This window comes from Prionailurus bengalensis, chromosome E4 (assembly GCF_016509475.1).
Source record: "Prionailurus bengalensis isolate Pbe53 chromosome E4, Fcat_Pben_1.1_paternal_pri, whole genome shotgun sequence".
NCBI lineage: Eukaryota > Metazoa > Chordata > Mammalia > Carnivora > Felidae > Prionailurus > Prionailurus bengalensis.
The window spans coordinates 62922719-62945359 of NC_057360.1; positions in this window are offsets into that span (position 1 = coordinate 62922719).

The window sequence follows — 22641 nt, forward strand, 5'->3', positions numbered from 1 at the left end:
CTGCTCACGGGTCACACGGCTGATGGCCCCCTGGCTCCCCAGAACCTGTCTGCTTTCTAAGGGCTGGTCTCTGTACCGTAAAGCAGTCTCTGGTGCCCTCAAGGGGCAGAATCGAGTAGTGGAGAATTACTCACACGACAAGATCTGGAGGCCGTCTGAGAAATAAAACCCTCTGATTCACCTCCACCCCAATTTTACAGAATGTGTTGGAATCACCTTTTCATTTCAAAGATCATGAAACATGTTTAAAACCATCAAAATATGTTTGAAACACAAACTTCCCCCAAACACCTTTAAAAGCATTGACCAGGGGCGCCTGGGTGGCTCAGGCAGGAGTCCAACTCTTGATTGTGGCTCAGACCATCATCTCACGGTTTGTGAGTTCGAGGCCCGCATCCGGTTCTGTGCTGGCGGTGAGGAGCCTGCTTGGGATTCTCTCTCTCTACCCGCCTCTGTCTCCCTACCCTGCTAGTGCTCTGTCTCTATCTCTAAATAAATAAGTAAATAAACGTTAAAAAAAAAAAAAGCCTAGACCTCATCCCTGTTTTTTTATTTTTAATGTTTGTTTTTGACAAAGAGACAGAGCATGAGTGGGGAAGGGGCAGAAAGAGAGGGAGACACGGAATCCGAAGCAGGCTCCAGACTCTGTGCTAACAGTTCAGAGGGGCTCCAACTCGCAAACCCAGAGATCATGATCTGAGCTGCAGTCGGATACTTAACCACCTGAGCCACTCAGGCACCCCCAGATTCAGTGACTTTAAAATCTTGGTTTTCTTTTTCATGTTTATTTTTGAGAAAGAGAGACTTAGCATGAGTGGGGGAAGAGCGGAGAGGGAGGAGACGCAGAATCCGAAGCAGGCTCCAGGCTCCAAACTGTCAGCACAGAGCCCGACGCAGGGCTCAAACTCACATACCTGGAGATCATGACCTGAGCCAAAGTCGGAAGCTTAACCGACTGAGCCAGCCAGACGCTCTCGATGATATAGTTTACATTAAGAGACAATTCAGTGTTAATTGTTATATCCCAAACAGACTGCTTCTGTTTTGGATATAACAATTAATGCTTCCCTCCTCAATCAAAAAAATAGATACAAATATTGCCCAAGCCTCAAATCCTGCCCAAGTAGGCCCTTTGGGTGGACCTGGGAAAGAGGAGGAGGGGAAGGGTCAGTCCAAGGGCTGTACGGTGAGCTCTGTAGAATGAACCAACTAACTAGTGAGAAACGGGCCCCCTAGAAGTAAGGGGGATCCTACGGTATGCACCCACTCCCTTCCCCGGAGCTTTATACCAAACCCAGAGAACAAGAGAGGGGCCAGAAGAGATACCGAAGTCACTGAATCATCACTCTCCATGCCTATCTCTGGCTACGGACCTGTGGATTCTAAAATTCTCGCTGAACGTGTGCAAGACTGATCCCAGAACCTAGGTGGGGACTGACCTGGAAGTACAGACTGAGTTAGCTCTCAGTATAAGGGGTTGAGAAGCAAGAGCTCGGTGGACATTACATGATCATCGCCAGAGAGTACAGTAAGAAGCAAGCACCCTGTGTGGTTGGTGGTGTTTAAACTAAGATTAAACTGTCCTTCAGGGGGCGCCTGGGTGGCTCAGTTGGTTAAGCAGCTCACGGCATGATCTCATGGTTCTTGGGTTCAAGCCCTGCATCGGTCTCTGTGCTGACAGCTCAGAGCCTGAATCTTGCTTTGGATTCTGCGTCCCACCCCCCTCTTTCTGCCCCTCCCTTGCTTGCCCTCCGTTTCTCTCTCTCTCTCTCAAAAATAAATAAACATTAAAAAAAAAAAAAAAAAAAAAGAACTGTCCTCCAGGCTGATGATCTAAACTTAGTGCATGTAAGTATCATCCTGGGAGTAAGGAGGAGAATGTGTCAAAATGCAAAGTCCCAGGGCCCCAACTAGAAGGGTGATTTGGGGTAAGACCAGAAATCTGCATTTTTAATCAGCATGACTAAGTATTTCTCTGGTATGTGCTGGGGACTTAGCTGAAAACAACTGTCAGCTAAGAGGCTACAGTTTGGCGGATTTGACAGAAATAAAAAAGATTTCCATCACCCTCCAAGAAAAATTAAAACCTTTTTTTAAGGAAAATATTCACGTCACTCGGTATACTCTTATCATAGAGCTTTCAAAAGTTGAATATGTATGTTTCATTTGTTGGCAATGCACATTTTAAATTTTAAAGCAGGGATCCAATTTTTATACGTTTGACTTTTTGTCTCAAGAAAGCTAAATGTTGGGGCGCCTGGGGGGCTCAGTCGGTTGAGTCTGACTGCAGCTCAGGTCACGATCTCACGGTTCGTGGGTTCGAGCCCCGCATCGGGCTCTGTGCTGACGGCTCGGAGCCTGGAGCCTGCTTCGGATTCTGTGTCTCCCTCTCTCTCTGCCCCTCCCCCGCTCACACTCTGTCTCTCTGTCTCTCTGTCTCTCTGTCTCTCCCTCTCTCAAAAATAAACATTAAAAAAATTACTTAAAAAGAAAAAAGAGTAAGTGTTGAGTTGCTCATTTAGGTGCAGATGGGTGGAGTCCCTGGGGGTAAAGGTCTCCAGGGTGGCAGGGGAGTCACAGGTCCTTTAAGAAACAGGTGGTAGCATTTCAACATGGATCTTACAAAGCACAAACAGTTGTACAAAAGTGTTTTGTTTCATTAAAACGTGCGTATGAATTCTGAAGAAAAACTTCTTCAAAGGCGGTAGTGATTCTAATTAAACTGGCCTATAGTTGATTTTTTATTTTCTTATAAACTTATTTTTAATGTTTATTTATTTATTTTTGAGAGAGGGAGACACAGAATCCGAAGCAGGCATCAGGCTCTGAGCTGTCAGCACAGCCCGATTCGGGGCTCGAACCCACGAACCGTGAGATCATGACCTGAGCAGAAGTCGGAGGCTTAACCGACTGAGCCAGCCCTGTGCCCCCGGCCTATAATTGATTTTTTTAAACTACTGTTTTTATTTTTATTTTATTTTATTTTATTTTATTTTATCTTATTTTATTTTATTCTATTCTATTCTATTTTAATTTTTAAGTGATCTCTGTGCCCAACATGGGGCTCAAACTCACGACCCTGAGATCAAGAGTCTCATGCTCTACCAACTGAGTCAGCCAGGTGCCCCAAAACTATTGTTTTTAATTTGAAATGTTTCTTTATTCAGAGAGAATAGCATGACCTATTTCAAATGTTAGTTTTTGTAACTAAAAAAAAGTTAATGTAACTTTTTTAAAACAATGTTTATTTATTTATTTGGAGAGAGAGAGAGAGAGAGAGAGCAGGGGAGGGGCAGAGAGAGAGGGAGACAGAGAATCTGAAGCAGGCTCTGAGAAGTCAGTGCAAAGCCCGATGTGGGGCTCAAACCCCCGAACCGTGAGATCATGACCTGAGCCAAAGTCAGATGCTTAATTGACTGCCTGTGGCTTACATTTTTCTGGACTTCAATGTCCCCATCTGTAACATGACAAGGTGACCGCCACTGTCTCTTTCAGCCCTAACATTCTGGGAGTATTGTCTTCTGACAATCTTTACTTTCCTCCTCGTATTTATTCATAATCTGAAGAAGAAAGATGAACTGATTTCTTCTTTGCAAATTGCCCCTCAATTTAGAATGAATGGATTAGAACATACATATGTACAAAGATTGTTTTTAGAGTCTGTACCTAAAATCAAAATGTCCTCATCTAAAATGCCTAAAATGTGAATAAATTAACTCCCAATAAACTCAGAATGGAAGAGCCGTCCCTGATATAATGCTTCAAGCAGACAATGGCAATCACCCACATCAACGATGCTGTTCCTGGAATGTGTTTCTGATGTAGACGTACGTGCTCCTCAATACAGATAAATAGGGCCATCAAACACATAGTTGTTATCACAGATGATCTCTGGAGATCATTCTTTGAGAACTAAAACTCAGGGACACCTGGGTGGCTCAGTCGGTTAAGCATCCGACTCTTGATTTCGGTCCAGCTCGCGATCTTGCAGTTCCTGGGTTCAAGCCCCCAGTCCGGCTCTGTACTGACAGCACAGAGCCTGCTTAGGATTCTCCCCCACTCGCTCTCTGTCTTTTTCAAAGTAAACAAATAAAAACTTAAAAAAAAAAAAAAGAACTAAAACTCAGCATCTCTTTGATGCTTAATGGAAGGCACCATCCTGACTGAACATGAACATTTCCATCAGTAAAATGGCTTCCTTTTATCTTTCTAAGTAATCTGTGTAAGAATATCTTACAAACCTTCCTTAAAAGATCACAAGGGTAATCACCTAAATTTTAAAACTATGAATTCAAGTAAATAACTTTTGTTCAGTGCTTCACACTGTCCAAGCACACCGTATGAGCTCATTGAATGATTGAAATTGAGTAAAGCACCAGGCAGTCGACAAATTGGATCATTGGTACAGTTGAATCAGCCCTGGCTTCGGAGTCTTGACTGCCTCTTGGTAGCTGCATGATCGTAGAAATTTACATAACTTCTTTGAGCCTCAGTATTCTTATCTGTAAATGGGACTAGATCTACCCGAACACTAAGCTTAATGGGGGAATTAAACAGATAATATAGAAAAGGAAATCTAGGAAAACTTCACCTTACTTTTTTCTTACGGTGAAAGTTTGATGTCTTTTTTCCCTAATGGGTTCTGATCACCAATTCCAACATGTGGGGCTTTCTCCCCACACCAAACAATTCTCAGACACCAGTTTGTGTCCTATAATTCAAGTCAATTCTGACACTATCTATCTGGAGATAGTATTGGATTCTGCAGGTTAAGGCTTCGGTCCTGTAAGACTTCCCCCGCTCTACTTCACGTGCTAATTGCAAGCCCAGATTGTCACCTGTCCCTTCTGACCAAATGGCTATAAATCAGAGGCTCCCATCACCCCCTCTTTGGGTTCGATTAATTTGCTAGAATGGCTCACAGAATGGGTAGCAACATTTTACTTACCTAGATGGTTTTTTTTGTTGTTGTTGTTTTGTTGTTTTTTTTTTTTTTTCAACGTTTATTTATTTTTGGGACAGAGAGAGACAGAGCATGAACGGGGGAGGGGCAGAGAGAGAGGGAGACACAGAATCGGAAACAGGCTCCAGGCTCTGAGCCATCAGCCCAGAGCCCGACGCGGGGCTCGAACTCACGAACCACGAGATCGTGACCTAGCTGAAGTCGGACGCTTAACCGACTGCGCCACCCAGGCGCCCCTAGATGGTTTTTTATAAAAGGACATAACTTCAGAGCAGCCAGATGGAGGATGCATAGTGCGAGGTATGGGAAAATGCGTAGAGCATCTGCCCCTTTCCAGGTGTGGCCACTCCCCCCAAATCTCCATGTGTTCAACAACCAGGAAATCCTCTGAACCTGTCCTGTTGAGTTTTTATGGGGGCTTCATTACGTAGGCATGACTGATGAAGTCATTGGCCTTTGGCAACTGACTCAGCTTCTAGACCCTCCTCATCTCCGGTGGTCGGAGAGGTGATACTGAGAGTTCTAACCTTCTAGTCACATGGTTGGTCCTTCTGGAAACCAGCCCTGCCCTTAGAATCATCTCACAAAAAAAAGACCTTTATTGCTCTCATTACTTAGAGAATTCCAAGGGTTTTAGGAACTCTGTACCAGAAACTGGGTGAAAACCAAATATATGTTTCTTATTACAAATCACAATGTCATACCCCAACACTGGCAACAAGTCCACTCCCATGTCTATTCAATACCATACTGGAGGCCTTAGCAATAAGGCATGAAAAAGAAATAAAAGGTATATGGATTGGGAAGGAAGAAATAAAAATTCCTTATTTCTCAGACAATATGATCATCTATGTATAAAGTCCTGAAGAATCTATAAAAACTAAACTAGAGGTAGTAAATGGGTGTAGCAAGTCACAGGACACAAAGTGAATGTACAGGGAGAACATGGGAGGAAACGATGTTATTGGGCAGCTCAGAAATCAAAGCAATAGCAGATAGTGTAGATAAAAAGGACCTAAGACCAGACAGTCATGGCACGTATCCCACTCTAGTTTCACGAGAATGTGTGCACCTGATTTTGCACATGGTACATTTTCATAGGCTTGTCTTGAAAGGAACAATTTAAGTTGGTTTTTTTTTTAATTTTTTTAACGTTTATTTATTTTTGAGACAGAGAGAGACAGAGTGTGAACAGGGGGAGGGTCAGAGAGAGGGAGACACAGAATCTGAAATAGGCTCCAGGCTCTGAGCTGTCAGCACAGAGCCCGACGCGGGGCTCGAACTCACGGACCGTGAGATCATGACCTGAGCCGAAGTCTGCCGCTTAACCGACTGAGCCACCCAGGTGCCCCAAGTTGGTTTTTTTTAAATGTTTATTTATTTTGAGAGAGAGAGTGTGAGCAGGGGAGGGGCAGAGAAAGAGAGAGAAAGAGAGATAGAGTGGGGGGAGGGAAGGATGCCCCAGCAGGCTCTGCGCTGTCCGCACAGACCCCAGCGTGGGGCTTGACCTCGCGAACCACGAGATCATGACCTGAACGGAAATCAAGAGTTGGTCTCCTAACCAAATGAGCTACCCAGGCACCCCCAAATTTAAATTTTTTAAATGATCAAATATATTTGTGAGATGTTAGTCCTAATCATGCCTACTGCCTTACAGGGTGATGGGTTCCTTCTAGAAGTCCTGAAGCTCTTCTTGAAACTTGAAAAGACAAAAGAGGGCTTTTTCTTGTGACAGTTACTAACATTCAGTATGAAATGAATATTGCTTATGATCACCACCTATCCGAGAAAAGAAATCAAGAATTTGTTATAATGCAGATGAACATAGGGGAAGAAGAGGAAAAATAAGATAAAAATGGAAAGGAAGGCAAACAATAAGAGACCCTTTTTTCTTTTTAATGTTTTTATTTATTTTTGAGACAGAGACAGAGCATGATCAGGGGAGGGGCAGAGAGAGAGGGAGACACAGAATCTGAAGCAGGCTCCATGCTCTGAGCTGTCAGCACAGAGCCCGACGGGGGGCTTGAACTCAGGAACTGTGAGATCATGACCCGAGCCGAAGTCGGACACTCAACCGACTGAGCCACCCAGGCCCTCCCATAAGAGACTCTTAAATACAGAGAACAAACTGTGGGTTGCTGGAGGTGGGTGTGACGGGTTAAATGGGTGGTGGGCATTAAGGAGGGCACTTTTTGGGATGAGCCCTGGGTGTCATATGATAAGAGATAAGTCACCTGGGTTCTACTCCTGAAGCCAAGACTACACTGTATGTTTTTTTTTTTTTAATTTTTTATTTATTTTTGAGAGAGAGACAGAGTACTAACGGGATAGGGACAGAGAGAGAGGGAGACACAGAATCCAGAGCAGGCTCCGGGCTCTGAGCCATCAGCACAGAGCCTGATGCGGGGCTTGAACCGTGAGATCGTGACCGAAGCTGAAGTTGGACGCTTAACCTACTGAGCCACCCAGGCACCCCTACGCTGGACATTAACTAACTTGAAGAAATAAAAAGAATTTATTATAATGGGATTGACGTGACACTTTTTTTTTTTTTTAATTTTTTTTTTCAACGTTTATTTATTTTTGGGACAGAGAGAGACAGAGCATGAGCGGGGGAGGGGCAGAGAGAGAGGGAGACACAGAATCGGAAACAGGCTCCAGCCTCTGAGCCATCAGCCCAGGGCCTGACGCGGGGCTCGAACTCACAGACCGCGAGATCGTGACCTGGCTGAAGTCGGACGCTTAACCGACTGCGCCACCCAGGCGCCCCAGACGTGACACTTTTTTTTTTTTTTTTAATTAAAAAAAATTTTTTTTTTCAACGTTTATTTATTTTTGGGACAGAGAGAGACAGAGCATGAACGGGCGAGGGGCAGAAAGAGAGGGAGACACAGAATCGGAAACAGGCTCCAGGCTCTGAGCCATCAGCCCAGAGCCTGACGCGGGGCTCGAACTCGCGGACCGCGAGATCGTGACCTGGCTGAAGTCGGACGCTTAACCGACTGCGCCACCCAGGCGCCCCCAGACGTGACACTTTTAACGGATTTGTTAAATCTTCATGCAGTTCTCTAGTGGAAAAGACTTCCCTGTGGTTAGAGCAGGAAGTAAATCTTTCTATTGCTATAATAGATTCTATATGAGAAATAAACCTTCTTATTACTCTTGCAAATAACTGGGAGTTTCTGGAACAGTCTTCGATATTTTGCCGAAAAGGATGCAAACACTCATTATATGAGAAGCCATATAAGTGATCTACGCCGTCTCTAACATCAGTAATTTTCTACAACAGAAGATTCAGTTACTGGAATTTGGCAACACCCACATACTTGCCAGAGCATGTCCTGTGTTTTAGGAATTCTGACCAAGATTTTCATGGCACTCGCTACTTTGACCCCTGTCCTATGCAAAAGCCTGAGTCATCAAAGATTTGAAATATAATTCATTATACTTTCTAATAGGTGGTTAACTAAGACAACTGTTAAAATAAGAATGTCTTCCCACTTGTCACGTAAGGTTATCAGACATCTCACCAGCGGTGTGTATGCCAACTTGGGAAATACTCTTACAAGGGGGAGGAGCAATTAGAATTGGAGCCAACATACCTAACTTCAAATCATGGGTCTGATGGTTTGACCTTGAAACGCTATTTGACCTTGAAACGTTACTTAACATTTCTGAGCCTCTGTTTCACTTTCAGAAAGAAGATATGCAATAAAAAGTGTATTTGGGGGGCGCCTGGGTGGCTTGGTCGGTTAAGCGGCAGACTTCGGCTCAGGTCATGATCTCACGGTCCATGGGTTCAAGCCCGCGTCGGGCTCTGTGCTGACAGCTCAGAGCCTGGAGCCTGTTTCAGATTCTGTGTCTCCCTCTCTCTCTGCCCCTCCCCCGTTCATGCTCTGTCTCTCTCTGTCTCAAAAATAAATAAACGTTAACAAAATTTTTTTTTAAGAAGTGTATTTGGGGATCATCCAGAATGCCATCGTAGATGACCAAATACCGCTACTTACTAGTAGTTCAAATACAGAGAAACGTGGGAAGAATTGAGTCACAGGGCACAGGCATGCTGAACTCCAAATCGCTGCATTTTAGGTATCAACACTATAATTCAGGAGTTTTATTTCTCTAAAAATATGAATAATGCTTCATGCCAATGGAAGACTATATGATGTTGCAGCATGAATTATCCTTGCAGAAGAAAAGGTTTGTCCTTAAACCATTAGGATAACTCAGGGGTGTCTGGCTGGCTCAGTCAGTAGAGCGTGCGTCTGTTGACCTTGGGGTCGTGAGTTTGAGCCCCATGTTAGGCATAGAGTACTTAAAAAAAAAAAAACTATTAGAAGAATTTGCCGTGGTAACAGTCATGGGTCACATGGGACAAATAACAGTCATGGGCCAATTATCACTTGGACATTAGAACATATCAGATCTTATCTTAACACATTAAAAATCAAGGACTGTCACTTAGGGGATCACTGGGTGGCAATGCAACCGTCAACAGAAATGTAAATATGAGCGCTGTTCTAGCATATTCTGACATCTGACTTCAAAAATACTTTCAAAATGAAAATATAAGATGAAAAAATTATGGAAAGATAGACGTATCATCAGATTTTTCCTTATTGTGACATAGACAATCATGTCAGATTTACCCTCACCTGTTCTTATGTCTACACAACATGTAGGATATTTTGATATGTATATATGAGTATATGTGGTTGATAAGATCACGAGTAGAGGGAAGAGGTAGGCTAACAACGTGACCAAGAAAAAGAAAACGTCCGTAGGAAATTACAATTAGATATCAGATTTCCAAGACAGTATCACTCACAAGTAGACAATCTTTGTCTTTATTTTGGTAGGAGTTGCTGATTCACTCCTGGCCTTGAAAAGATAGTACATGATTGTATCCCACGAATGGGAACCCTCTTCCATCCATCCGTCTCTGACTAATACAAATCTAGGCTTATTCGCCTAAGCCTTGTGCAGACCCATTCTGTGAGTTTGCAGCGGGCACAGAAAATCCGCGTTCATTTTGGCTTCAACAAAAAGGACTCGTATTTTTTTCTCTGTCGTAAGGTATTCAGATGTTGGGAAGTTCCACATAGGATTCACCAACCTCCAACTCCTCATCTCTATAATCCTGGTAGCAAGATGGCCGCAACAGTTCTAAATGTGATACTCAAACACGATATTCGGAGATAGGAAAAGCATTGTCTCTCCTGGTATGTCCTCCTTGGGAATGAGAATAACTTCTCCCAGAAAGAGCTTAGTCATTGGCCAGAACTGTGTCACCTGCTCACCCCTAAATAAGCAACCATCGATGGAAACGAGACTAACCTGTGTGGCTTCAACCAGTTAAGACCTAACCCTGAGCAGGGCATAGCGTTACCTTCTGATGAGTCACGTGGGTAAGAGAGAGAGCACGGTGAAAAAAAGGAAGGAAATGGGTACTAGATGGGCGTCAATACATAAACAAATAAACCACGTCTTCCATTCACCAAAATGCCTGAACCGGGCATAAAGAGTTGGCCAGTTTAGCTCTATAAAGACTTAGCTGGATTGTTTTCACACCTGATGAGGTTGTCTACTTTCTAATAATCAAGTAATATTATTGACTATTTTCATAATTCTGTTTCATCTCCACTTTGGGTTTATCAGCTGTACTGGACGTTTTTCCAGTGTACTGTACGTTCACTGGAACACCACTGGAATAAGGAATGTGGCCTTATTTGGAAATAGGGTCTTTGCAGATACAGTTAAGATGAGGTCACACTGGATTAGAGTGGACTGTAATCCCATGACTGGTATCCTGATAAGAAGAGAAAACAGAGACATACAGACACGGCACACCACATGAGGGAGACAGGGACTGAGTGTGGCATCTATAAACCAAGAATGCCAACATTTGCCAGTAACCACCAGAATCTAGAGAGGGGCAAGAAAGGATTTTCCCCCAAAGCTTTCAGTCACCTTGGCCCTGCTGACACCTTGATTTCAGACTTCTAGTCTTTACAACTGTGAGAGAATAAATTTTGGCTGTTTTAAGCTATTCAGTTGGTAATAGTTTGTTGTAGTTGCCCCAGGAAACTGATACATTAGCTATATACCTCTTAAACTTATTTTTTATGGGGTTGCTTTAGAGTTTATAATATTAAAAAATTTTTCAAGTTTGTTTATTTATTTATTTATTTATTTATTTTGAAAGAGAGAAAGGGAGAGAGAAAGAGAGAGAGCATTAGCTGGGGAGGGGCAGAGAGAGGGAGAGAGAGAGCAGGCTTAGCACTGTCAATGAAGAAGCCGGTGAGGGGCTCGGACTCACAAACTGTGAGATCATGACCTGAGCCGAAGTCAACATTCGGATACTCAACCGACTGAGCCACCCAGCTGCCTCGTCTTTTCTCAGCTTCTGATTCTCTAAAGAGGTCTCGATTTTCCCTTCATCTCTGAAGAATATGTTTGCTAGATATAGAATTCTAGGTTGATGGGTTTTTTTTTAATTTTTTTAATGTTTATTTATTTTTGAGACAGAGAGAGACAGAGCATGAATGGGGGAGGGGCAGAGAGAGAGGGAAACACAGAATCGGAAGCAGGCTCCAGGCTCTGAGCCATCAGCCCAGAGCCCGACGCGGGGCTTGAACTCATGGACCGTGAGATCGTGACCTGAGTTGAAATCGGACGCCTAACCAACTGAGCCACCCAGGCGCCCCCCTTTTTTTTTTTAATTTTTTTAACGGGTTGATGGGTTTTTAAAAAAAAAATAACTTCAGCACTTGAAGAAGTTCATTCCATCGTCTCCTGCCTTGCACTGTTTCTGATAAGGAGTCAAGAAATTCTTGTGTTTTGCATTGCTATACACTGTGTGCCTTTATTTTTTTTCCTTCTGGTCGCTTCTAAGATTTTTGTCCTTACAATTGGTTTCCAGAAATGTAATTATTACATTCTTTCGTGTGGTTTTTGTGGGGGGCAGTGTGTGTGTGTGTTTATTTCACTTGGGATTCATTTAGCTCCGGTTTGTAGGTTTTATCAAAATGGAAGTTTTTCAGTTCTTGCATTTTGAAATATTTTTCTTCCCCACCCTATGACTCCAATCTCACATATAGTAGACCCCCTGAAATTGTCCCACAGGTCACTTGGCTTCTAGTGTTTTTTTCCAGCTTTCCCCACTCTGAGGTTCAATTTAGATTGTTTCTATTGCTGTCTTCAAGTTTACAAATCTCTTTTCTATAGCCTCTAATATTCTAAGTCCACTCGGTGAATATATTTTCCAGCTCTAGAGAGACCATTTGATTCTTTTATGTCTTTCATTTTTCTTCTTATACTCATATTTTATATTAAGCCTTTTTTTAAGGTTTTATTTTTAAGTAATCTCTACATTCAACATGGGGCTTGAACTCACAATGCCAAGACCAAGAGTCTCATGCTTTACTGACTGAACCAGGCAGGCAACCCCTACATTAAAGTTTTTTAAGGGTTGCTTTGTTTATTTTTTGTTGTATGGGATAATCTATATATTTTTCCCATTAAATCTTAAACATATATTATTTATTTTCATTATTTAAAAAAATTTTTAATGTTTATTTTTGAGAGAGTGAAAGTGAGAGTGGGGGAGGGGCAGAGAGAGGGAGACACAGAATCAGAAGCAGGCTCTAGGCTCTGAGCTTTCAGCACAGAGCCTGATGCGGGGTCAAACGCACAAACCACGAGATCATGACCTGAGCTGAAGTTGGACACTTAACTGACTGAGCCACCAAGGCATCCCAATTTTCATTATTTTTTAAGTAATCTCCACACCCAATGTGGGGCTTGAACTTACAACCCTGAGATCAAGAGTTGCATGCTCTACTGACTGAGCCAGCCAGGTGCCCCTTGAACATATTTCAAATATATGTTTTAAAATTTTGTGTACTAATTCCATCTGGGTCTGTTTTTTTTAATATAATTTTTTATGTTTATTTATTTGTGAGAGACAGGGAGACCGTGAGTGTTGGGTGGGTGGAGCAGTCAGAGAGAAGGAGACACAGAATCCAAAGCAGGCTCCAGGCTCTGAGCTGTCAGCACAGAGCCTGATGCAGGGCTCAAACTCATGGACTGGCCCGTGAGGTCGTGACCTGAGCTAAAGTTGGACGCTTAACTGACTGAGCCCCCCAGGAGCCCCACTCTGGGTCTGTTTCTATTGACTTATTTTTCTCTTGGGGATGGATCACATTTACTTCTTTGTGTGTTTAGTAGTATTTTTTTTTTCATTAGATGCTGGACATTGTTGATTATATTTTATGATTTTTTAAAGATTAAAAAAAATGTTTAAGTCATCTCTACACCCAACGTAGGGCTCAAACTCAGAACCCCAGGACTCATGGCCTCCACCAACTGAGCCAGCTGGGTACCTTTTTGCCTTTTTTTTTAAAAGAAAGTTTAGAGTTTATCTATTTATTTTGAGAGAGTGTGGGGAGGGGCAGAGAGAGAGGAAGACAGAGGATCCAAAGCAGGTTCTGTGCTGACAGCAGATGGGGCTCAAACCCATGAACTGTGAGATCATAACCTGAGCCAAGTCAGATTCTCAACCTATGGAGTCACCCAGGCACCCCCAAAAATGAAAGCTTAATTTTGTGTTCAGATGTGGTTATTTTTAGACTACCTTGAATCTTTTAAGAATTTTTTTAAAGGCTTTCTTAGGGTAGACTTTGTACAGTCTTTCCTCGGTGGTATTGAGAAGTTTTTTTCCTCTGACGCCAACCAATTCTGACATCAACTGGGTGTCTTATAGTGTTATTCAATTCTGTCACTAACTACCTGGAGACAATGTCAGACTCCACAGGTTTCAGGGCTCAGTCCCACCAGAATGTCAGCAACAAGTATTGGGTCCTGAGGTTATCCACCTTTCTGTTCAACGTGGCTCCAAAGTCAGAGGTTCCCACAACCCCTCCCCACCTTTAGGTTCCATAATTTGCTAGAATGACACAAAACTCAGGAAAGCACCTTACTCACTATTACTGGTTTATTACGAAGATACAACAACTCAGGAACACCCAAATGGTAGAGATATAGAGGGAAAGGTATGGGGGAGCAGTGTGGGGCCGATCACACCACCCTCCCAGCACATCGATATGTTCACCAACCCAGAAGCTCTTCAAACCCCATCGTTTGGGGGTCTTTATGGAAGCTTCATTATGTAGGTACAAATGATTAAATCAGTGGCCATTGGTGATTCACTCAATCTCCAGTCTATTTCCCATCCCCAGGGGTTGGGCAGGGGGGGCTAAGAATTCTAAGCTTCTTCTTTTTTTTTTTTTAAAGTTTACTTATTTACTTTGAGAAAGAGGGAGAGAGAGAATCCCCAGAAGGCTCTGCACCATCAGTGCAGATGCCTGACATGGGGCTGGAACCCACCAACCATGAGACCGTGACCTGAGCTGAGATCAAGAGTCAGATGCTGGGGCTTCTGGGTGGCTCAGTCGGTTGAGCGTCCGACTTCAGCTCAGGTCACGATCTTGCGGTCCGTGAGTTCAAGCCCCGAGTCAGGCTCTGGGCTGATGGCCCAGAGCCTGGAGCCTGCTTCCGATTCTGTGTCTCCCTCTCTCTCTGCCCCTCCCCCGTTCATGCTCTGTCTCTCTCTGTCTCAAAAATAAATACATGTTAAAAAAAAATTAAAAAAAAAAAAGAGTCAGATGCTCAACCGACTGAGCCACCCAGGTGCCCAAGAGTTCTAAGCTTCTAATCAAGCCTTGGTCTTCCTGGCAACCATCCCTCATACTGAGTCTATCTAGGGGCCTGTCGATAGTCACCTCATCAGAACAAAGGATGCTCCTATTACCCTTGTAACTCAGGAAATTCCAAGGGTTTTAGGAGCTCTGGGCTAGGAACCCGGGGCAAAGACTAAGTATCTTTGTATGATACCAAAGGCATGCTGGTAATCCTATGTGAGTTCTGAGATTTGCTCATCAAATATCTCTCTCCGGTCATTGCTCCTTCTCTCGGATTTTTACTCGCCTGGCCTCCACGGGGTTTTATTCACATGTACAGCTCAGCATCCAGGCAAGGCTTCACCTTACGCAGGTTGCTGAATCGTTCTCTTTTTACCTCCCTTCCTCCTGGCACTCTGCTTCGTGCACCCGCACCACCTTCACCTGCCTGAACGCTCTCTCCTCACCTCAGTGAAATTGCCGTGGGCTTCTTGGGCTTCCCACCTCTGTACCACATTCTAGAAAGGGCCTCCAGGCCGGAAACTGTTCGTCGTAGCACTTACTGTGTTTGCTCCCTTTCTCTCCGGGACCACGGTTCTATGTGGTCTTACCGGCCACCGTCTACCACAGGTGTTTCTCACACTTTGTCCAGTTCTCTGGGTGTTGCCGACAGGGGTGCAAATCTGCTGTCCATTACTCCAGTGCAGCCAGAAGAGGGAGTCATCTTCCTGTTCCCACTTAAGCAAAGCGGATTCCTTTCCTATGGGGAGATACCACATTTCGGATTTCATATTTTCCTGTTACAGAAAAGGAGCATACTTTAGCTCTGTCTTCCCAGAGACCATCAGCTTGCCACTCTTGCTTTAGTGGATGGATTGCCCTCACACTCTGGAATAACTCTGGTAAAGCCAGCATTCTGGGAGGGGCACGTTTCATCCGGGTCATCCAACCAGAGCACTGCAATCTGAGGAACAGAGATGGCTATTCTCAGGTACCACTGGGACCAGCATCATCCGTAACGATACCGGGAGGACGTCTTTAGCTCAGGAGATTGTGAAAATAGCACGAGGACTGATTGCAAGTAACTGGAGTCACATCGCAAACAAGAATAAAGGACTACGTGTTACAATTAGTCAAGCATAAAATAACAATCGCTCAACATTTGAGTTTTGTTTATATTAACTTCAAAATTTTCCTTACGAGGCAGGTGGAAAAATCTTTAGCCAAGTGTGCCTAAAAGGCTTGTGCCTGTTATGGAACAATGTCGACTTGCCTTTTTCAGCAGCATTGTCTGGCTTGGCCGATCCCCTTCTGAGCGTCCCATGCTGTTTCTGCCTCACGGAAGGGTGGGCTGGACGTCTATCCATCAGTGTCTTCCTGCTAGAGGCATAACTGATGTTTAGCCTCTGTCTAAAATTGCTCATTTCGGGGCGCCTGGGTGGCGCAGTCGGTTAAGCGTCCGACTTCAGCCAGGTCACCATCTCGCGGTCCGGGAGTTCGAGCCCCGCGTCGGGCTCTGGGCTGATGGCTCGGAGCCTGGAGCCTGTTTCCAATTCTGTGTCTCCCTCTCTCTCTGCCCCTCCCCCGTTCATGCTCTGTCTCTCTCTGTCCCAAAAATAAATAAACGTTGAAAAAAAATTTTTTTTAATTGCTCATTTCTACTTTGAACGTCAGGGTCTTTCACAACCAAATCAGTAGTGATATTTTTCTTTCTTCCAATAATAATGTTCTTCGTGCTCCACTTCTGCAAAAATGCCCCCCTCCGCACCCCCACCACCAGTGGTTACTTATCATCGAGGGAATGGCTTGTCTTTTTTCACCGGTGTCTCGTATTAGTCTCCTATGGCTGCTGTAACAAATCGCGACACATTTGGCGGCTTAGCACGACAGAAAAGTAGGCTCTCACAGTTCTGGAGACCGGATGGCCGAAGTCGGCTCCCCTGGACCCACATCAAGGTGTGCAGAAGGCTGCATTCCCTCCAGAGGCTCTAACAAAGAATCTGTTCCTCGTCTCGTTCAACTTTCAGTGGATGCTAGCTTTCCTTGCCTTGGGGCTGCCTTGCTCCAATTTCCAAAGCCAGCAACTTTATTTTTTTTTTTCAACGTTTATTTATTTTTTGGGGACAGAGAGAGACAGAGCATGAACGGGGGAGGGGCAGAGAGAGAGGGAGACACAGAATCGGAAACAGGCTCCAGGCTCTGAGCCATCAGCCCAGAGCCTGACGCGGGGCTCGAACTCCCGGACCGCGAGATCGTGACCTGGCTGAAGTCGGACGCTTAACCGACTGCGCCACCCAGGCGCCCCAAGCCAGCAACTTTAAATCTCTCTCTGCCCCTTCATTACCTCTCTTTCTCCTCCGTGTGTAGCAACACTTCCTCTGCCTCTCACCTATAAGGACATTTGAGATGGCGTTTAGGGCCCACCTGGAGAATCCAGGTAACCTCCTCATCTCAAGATCCTTGAAAATATCTCAAAGCCCCTCTTTCCAAATAAGGTAACATTTACAGGTTCCCGGGATTAAGATGTAAAGGGGAAGGGGCATTTTCAGTCTCCTGGGTAGGGAGTTCGTGTCTGTGCGTATTCCTTCAGTTACTGCTGAATTCTGTGAGCATAGTCTTCTGGTTGTGGCACTTTGAGGACAACATCTAAAGAAAGAAAACCCTAGAAAAATTGAACTGAGTAGGAATACGATGCCATGGGCCCCCGTGGACCGTCATTGAATGAAATACCCTTTCTGTCTGCAGCAACTAAAGATTTTTCTTTCGTCCGTTTTGGATTCACTCTAGCCAAGGTTACCCTGTCTCTGTAAGAAGCCTGGTGACCTATCTCGGAGAGTGTTCAGGGGACATTACTATCTCTAACTGTTACACGGTCTTCATTTATTCTAGAACTGCACAGTCTCCTAGCCTCGAGAGAACCTAGATCAGCAAGGCAATGCTCCCTTCCACGCTTAGTCAGCTGAGAGTTTACATGGGGAGAAAAAACTAGAAAATTCAAAAAGAGGGGTGCCCGGGCGGCTCAGTTGGTTGAGCATCCAACTTTGGCTCAGGTCATAATCTCACGGTTCGTGAGTTCAAGCCCCACGTCGGGCTCTGTGCTGACAGCTCGGAGCCTGGAACCTGCTTCAGATTCTGGGTCTCCCTCTCTCTCTGCCCTTCTCCCACTCGCCTTCTGCCTGTCTCCGTCTCAAAAATAAATAAACATTAAAAAATTTTTTTAAAAAAATAATGCAAAAAGAGACATCCTGGGTCAAGAGAGATTGAAGGAGAAGAAAGAATAATAAAGAAGCGAAAATAAAGGAAAAAGTAGCCTCATCGCAAGGAAAAGAGTCAACCAACAATTTAAGAAGCGTTTAACGAGCAATCATAATGCAGCGGAATGTGCTAGGCTCTGTTAAGGGAAAGAAAACAAGTATGACATCATCCTCGTCATCAGAGGACCTCCACTCTAGGAAGACAGAGATGAACTTATGAGTCCCAAAGAGGCAGTGACAAGAAGGGGCAAGGCACACAAACTCAACTAAGTCCAACTGACAGACCGTGGCAACAGAGGGGTCTCGGGAGAGGAGGGAGGAGAAAGCATCGCCAATGGCCCTGACGTGTTCAGCCCAGTACTGGGCTGCAGGCAGCGGAACAGGGGAGTGGGGGGAGGAAGAGCAGCCGGTGTGGGGATGGAGACGGGGAACCGCTGGGTTGGAAGCGTGACACCAGACAGCAGGTGTCACTCTGCTCCCAGTCTGAAAAATCACGAAGCAGCCACTGAGCTCCCAAAGGGTCATAAAAAGCTGCGACCTTTTATAGCCACCTCCTGGTCCTGACTGCTGTCCTGACTTTGTCTCCGGCAGAACTGGTACAGAAGCTTTAGAGACTCACACCGTGTTAGTGACATCCACGCTGCTGGTGGCTCCCCGGAGCTCTGGGCTCTGAAGTCCCCCCTACTGAGGATTTTGATCTCGGGGAAGATAAGGCCTTAAACCAGGGGTCACAGGCTCATATGCCTTCAGGGGCCCGGACTTACCTACCTCACGTGGAGGTGGGGTCTGTGCAAACCAGATTGGGTGCCGTCCCTGAAGACATTCAAATTCAGAAATCGACAACAATCACTGCGTTGGCCTAACTAAATACACCTTCGGCCAACCACCTTGCAACCTATGACTTCGGCCCTTCTCTAAGGGATATGTTGACAGATGCCTGACAGCAAAGTCTTGGATGCATAGGAGACGTGGGGGGGGGGAGGGGGGGCTGGGGGAGTAGATATGAGAGTATCCAGACCAAGTAAGTCTTCTGGATACACAGTTTGTTTCTTTTCCCCCCTTCATTTTTCTTTTTCTTTTTTTAAATTTTTTTTAAGTTTATTTATTTATTTATTTATTTTTAAAATTTTTTTTTCCAACGTTTATTTATTTTTGGGACAGAGGAGACAGAGCATGAACGGGGGAGGGGCAGAGAGAGAGGGAGACACAGAATCGGAAGCAGGCTCCAGGCTCTGAGCCGTCAGCCTAGAGCCTGATGCGGGGCTCGAACTCACGGACCGTGAGATCGTGACCTGGCTGAAGTCGGATGCTTAACCGACTGCGCCACCCAGGCGCCCCTAAGTTTATTTATTTTTGAGAGAGACAGAGACAGAATGCGAGTGGGTTGGGACAGAGAGAGAGGGAGACGAATCTGAAACAGGCTCCAGGCTCCGAGCTGTCAGCACAGAGCCCGACATGGGGCTCGAACTCATGGACGGTGAGATCATGACCTGAGCTGAAGTCGGACGCTCAACCGACTGAGCCACCCAGGTGCCCCTCTTTTCCCCCCTTCAAAGGGCTCCAAATGCCCAAGAGCTGGAGACACAATACCAGGTGCTCAGGAAGAGGCCGTGGTCCTGCTCTGTCTTCATGGAACCAATGAACATCGGAATATATTTATCTGACTCAGCGGTCCCCAAACCTCAGGCATTTGTAAAAGTCCCCACCTTCGCGATTTTTGTCATATCACTTAAACGGACTTAACCCTTTTCTTTAAATAAATATTAAATTAATTCACGCTTTACATTTAGACTCTTCCTTTAGACGTTTCCTAAGAAAGCCTGGATGTAGTTGGGTGTTTCAGAGTACTGGCTTTGAATAAATAAGACCAAGTTCCAATCCAGACGCTGTGACCTTGATCTAATCACTTCTACTTTCTGAGTGTCGGTTTGTCTCATCTATACGATGGAGAAAACTGCACCTGCTTTGAGAATCGGTAGCGACGTTCAAGCCAACTGTGTTTCAGAACACACAACAGGAGGATCAATACATCAAGTTGCTTGGACTGAGGAATCCAGAAATGTTTGGGCTGAAAGGCACCGCCCTGGGAATCACTCAGTCCAACCGATTCTCTTGGCAAAGAGGCAAAACTGAGGCCCGTGACTTCCCAGAGAGGCCAAGGACTTCCCGAGTTCGCATCCACAGCTGGAGTGGCAGCGTTGTGACGGGGAGCGGGGTCTCCCGACGGGACATCTCCCGGCCCGCTTGTGGCTGCAGCCAGTTGTGTTCCCAGAGATGTGCCACTTTGCACGCCAGTGGCCAGAGAACCTGAAATACGGGCTTCTAGAAGAAGAGGTTGCGTGTAGGTGAGACGCCGAAGTTGAGTTTTAAAAGTTAAATGTGAGAGGACATGTGCTGGGTGTGATTCACAGCATGAGCTTGGAGGCAGACAGACCTGAGGTCAATGCTGGTGGACCCCTCACTAGTTGTGCAGTCTTGTCCCTGGGCAGGTCAACCTCCCTGCTTCTGTTTCGTCCACCCAAGCGCAGGACGGTGGTGAGGATGACGTAAGATTTCTGCACCCGGCTTTACTTAGGGGCGCAGACCATCCTGAACCCCAGAGGACAGACGTTACACTGCCTGGCGCCCCCTGGAGTTTTACAAAGGCAACAGGTCATTGGACGTGCGAGTCTAGGTCAAGAAGAATCGACCCTCAGACGCTGAAAATCTCCAGTGAAGGAAGGAAACCACACCCGTCACTGAGATAATGGTTCTGAGTGGCTCTTTCCTTGCAAGCAGAACGGGAGGGAAGCAGGGTGTCATCGATGGGGTGAAGGACGGCTGGGAACGATGGGTGGAAGAGGGGGGCGGGGGAGCCCCGAGGTTAATCGGAACAAGCTTGAGTTGGGTTTTCAAATGGGAGAAAGTAATTTCTTAGAGGAAGGGGGAGAAAGTCGGGGGAGATGGAAACCCGTGGCGCTGCCTCTCCATCCAAGCGTGTTGCTGCTATTTTAGGTGTCTTCTCCTTGGACGGGAGGGTTGGCTCTCAGAGCACGGAGCTGGCTTTCCTCCTGTCTGGAGTGAGGGGTCCCTTGGGTTTTCACTCGGGACTCCACATCAGCCCAGGGATGCCTCAACTCTGCTCACTGCCTAGCTCCAGGCTTTGCCGCTGGTCCCCCCTGAGGACCCCTCGCCCCCGACCTGGGCCACCGCAGCTTCCAGATGTGCCTGGGCTGTCCGGCCAACAAAAGCAAGGGGCTGGCAGCTGCCTCCAGAGCCCAGTTGCTGAAGACACTTCAGGAATCGTTCAACTTTCAGAAAGTGACCTGGTTGAACTTTAGTCCCTGGAACAAAGCAAACCCCCAAAAGGGAAAAACTTCAGTTTGCCTAAACCATCATCCCCAGGTGGAAGGAACAGAGAATCAAAAATGATAGTTTCCTGGGGCGCCTGGGTGGCTCAGTCGGTTGAGCGTCCTACTTTGGCTCAGGTCATGATCTCATTGTTCAAGAGTTCGAGCCCCGCACGGGGCTCTGTGCTGACAGCTCGGAGCCTGGAGCCTGCTTCAGATTCTGCGTCTCCGTCTCTCTCTGACCCTCCCCTGCTCCCTCTCTCGCTCTCTCTCAAAAATAAATATTTGAAAAAAAATGACGGTTTCCTTTTTCAGCTAAAGAAATCGAGGCACAGAGTTCCTACTAAGGTCACATAGTAAATCAGAAACAGGCATAATAATATCCTAGCATTTAATCAATGATTCCTCTGTTAGCAGCCACTCACCATTCAGCAAATATTTGTGCTCGTGGCAAGCCACGGGCTAGGCCTTTTTATGTATCTCTAATCGCTGCAACAACCTAGTAATATTAGAAAAGTGAGGTTTAGGAGAGAAAACTCGCCCAGGATCACCCACCGGATAGGTGGCAGGATTAATATCAACCCAGGTCTGTGCTTCTGAAGCCCCTCCAAAGCTCAGGCTACAATCACTTCTCTTGCTCCCAAGTGAACCTTCACCTTCGTATCAGTGTCTGGGTTTCCTCTCGATGCTCAACACGAGACCTTTCTTAATCCACCTGCGATTTGTATATGTCTCGTTATTTTTAGCATTGGAATTGGGGGTTGGGGTTCATTCCTCAAGGGGTAGAGCACATAGTAAGCACAGAATGGTACTTGCATGATTCCCATGTTGGAATGAAGAGACCAAGGCTCACAGAGGGGAAGTGACTTGTCCACTTACTTACTTACTTGCTAGGTCACCAGTAAGTTTGGAAAGGCCAGATTCCATAGCCCATCTGTCTGAGCCCGGAGCCCGGGCTCCCCACGGCCCCTGGCTGCCTGATGAGGCTGGGGTTGAAAGCTGTTCAAGTGCCCCAGTGAAGGAAAGGGAGCATCCTGAAGAGAACGTGTGTGGATTAAATATTCTTGGGGGCTATTCTGCCAAGTGAAGTGTCTATAACGAGCTGAGAGCTATTGGCTGTGGTTGAACCTAGTGAGAAGTCACATCTGGACAAGTTTCACGCCAAGCTGGAAAAGATATCTCCTGGAGATGTGGACACACAGAAGAGTTGCCTTTGACATTCCTAGATACTAATTTGGATTCTCTCTCTTTTTTTATGCAGGATGATTTGGATTGTCTCTTACAGAGAGATATTTCTGCTTTCCTGTAAGATGATTACTTTATGTTAAGTAAGTGCGTCTTTGGAGGTCGAGGGGACACACAGAGAGAGCCAGCCAGCCACGGGCAAGAGTGTAACGGATCCCCTTTGACTTGTC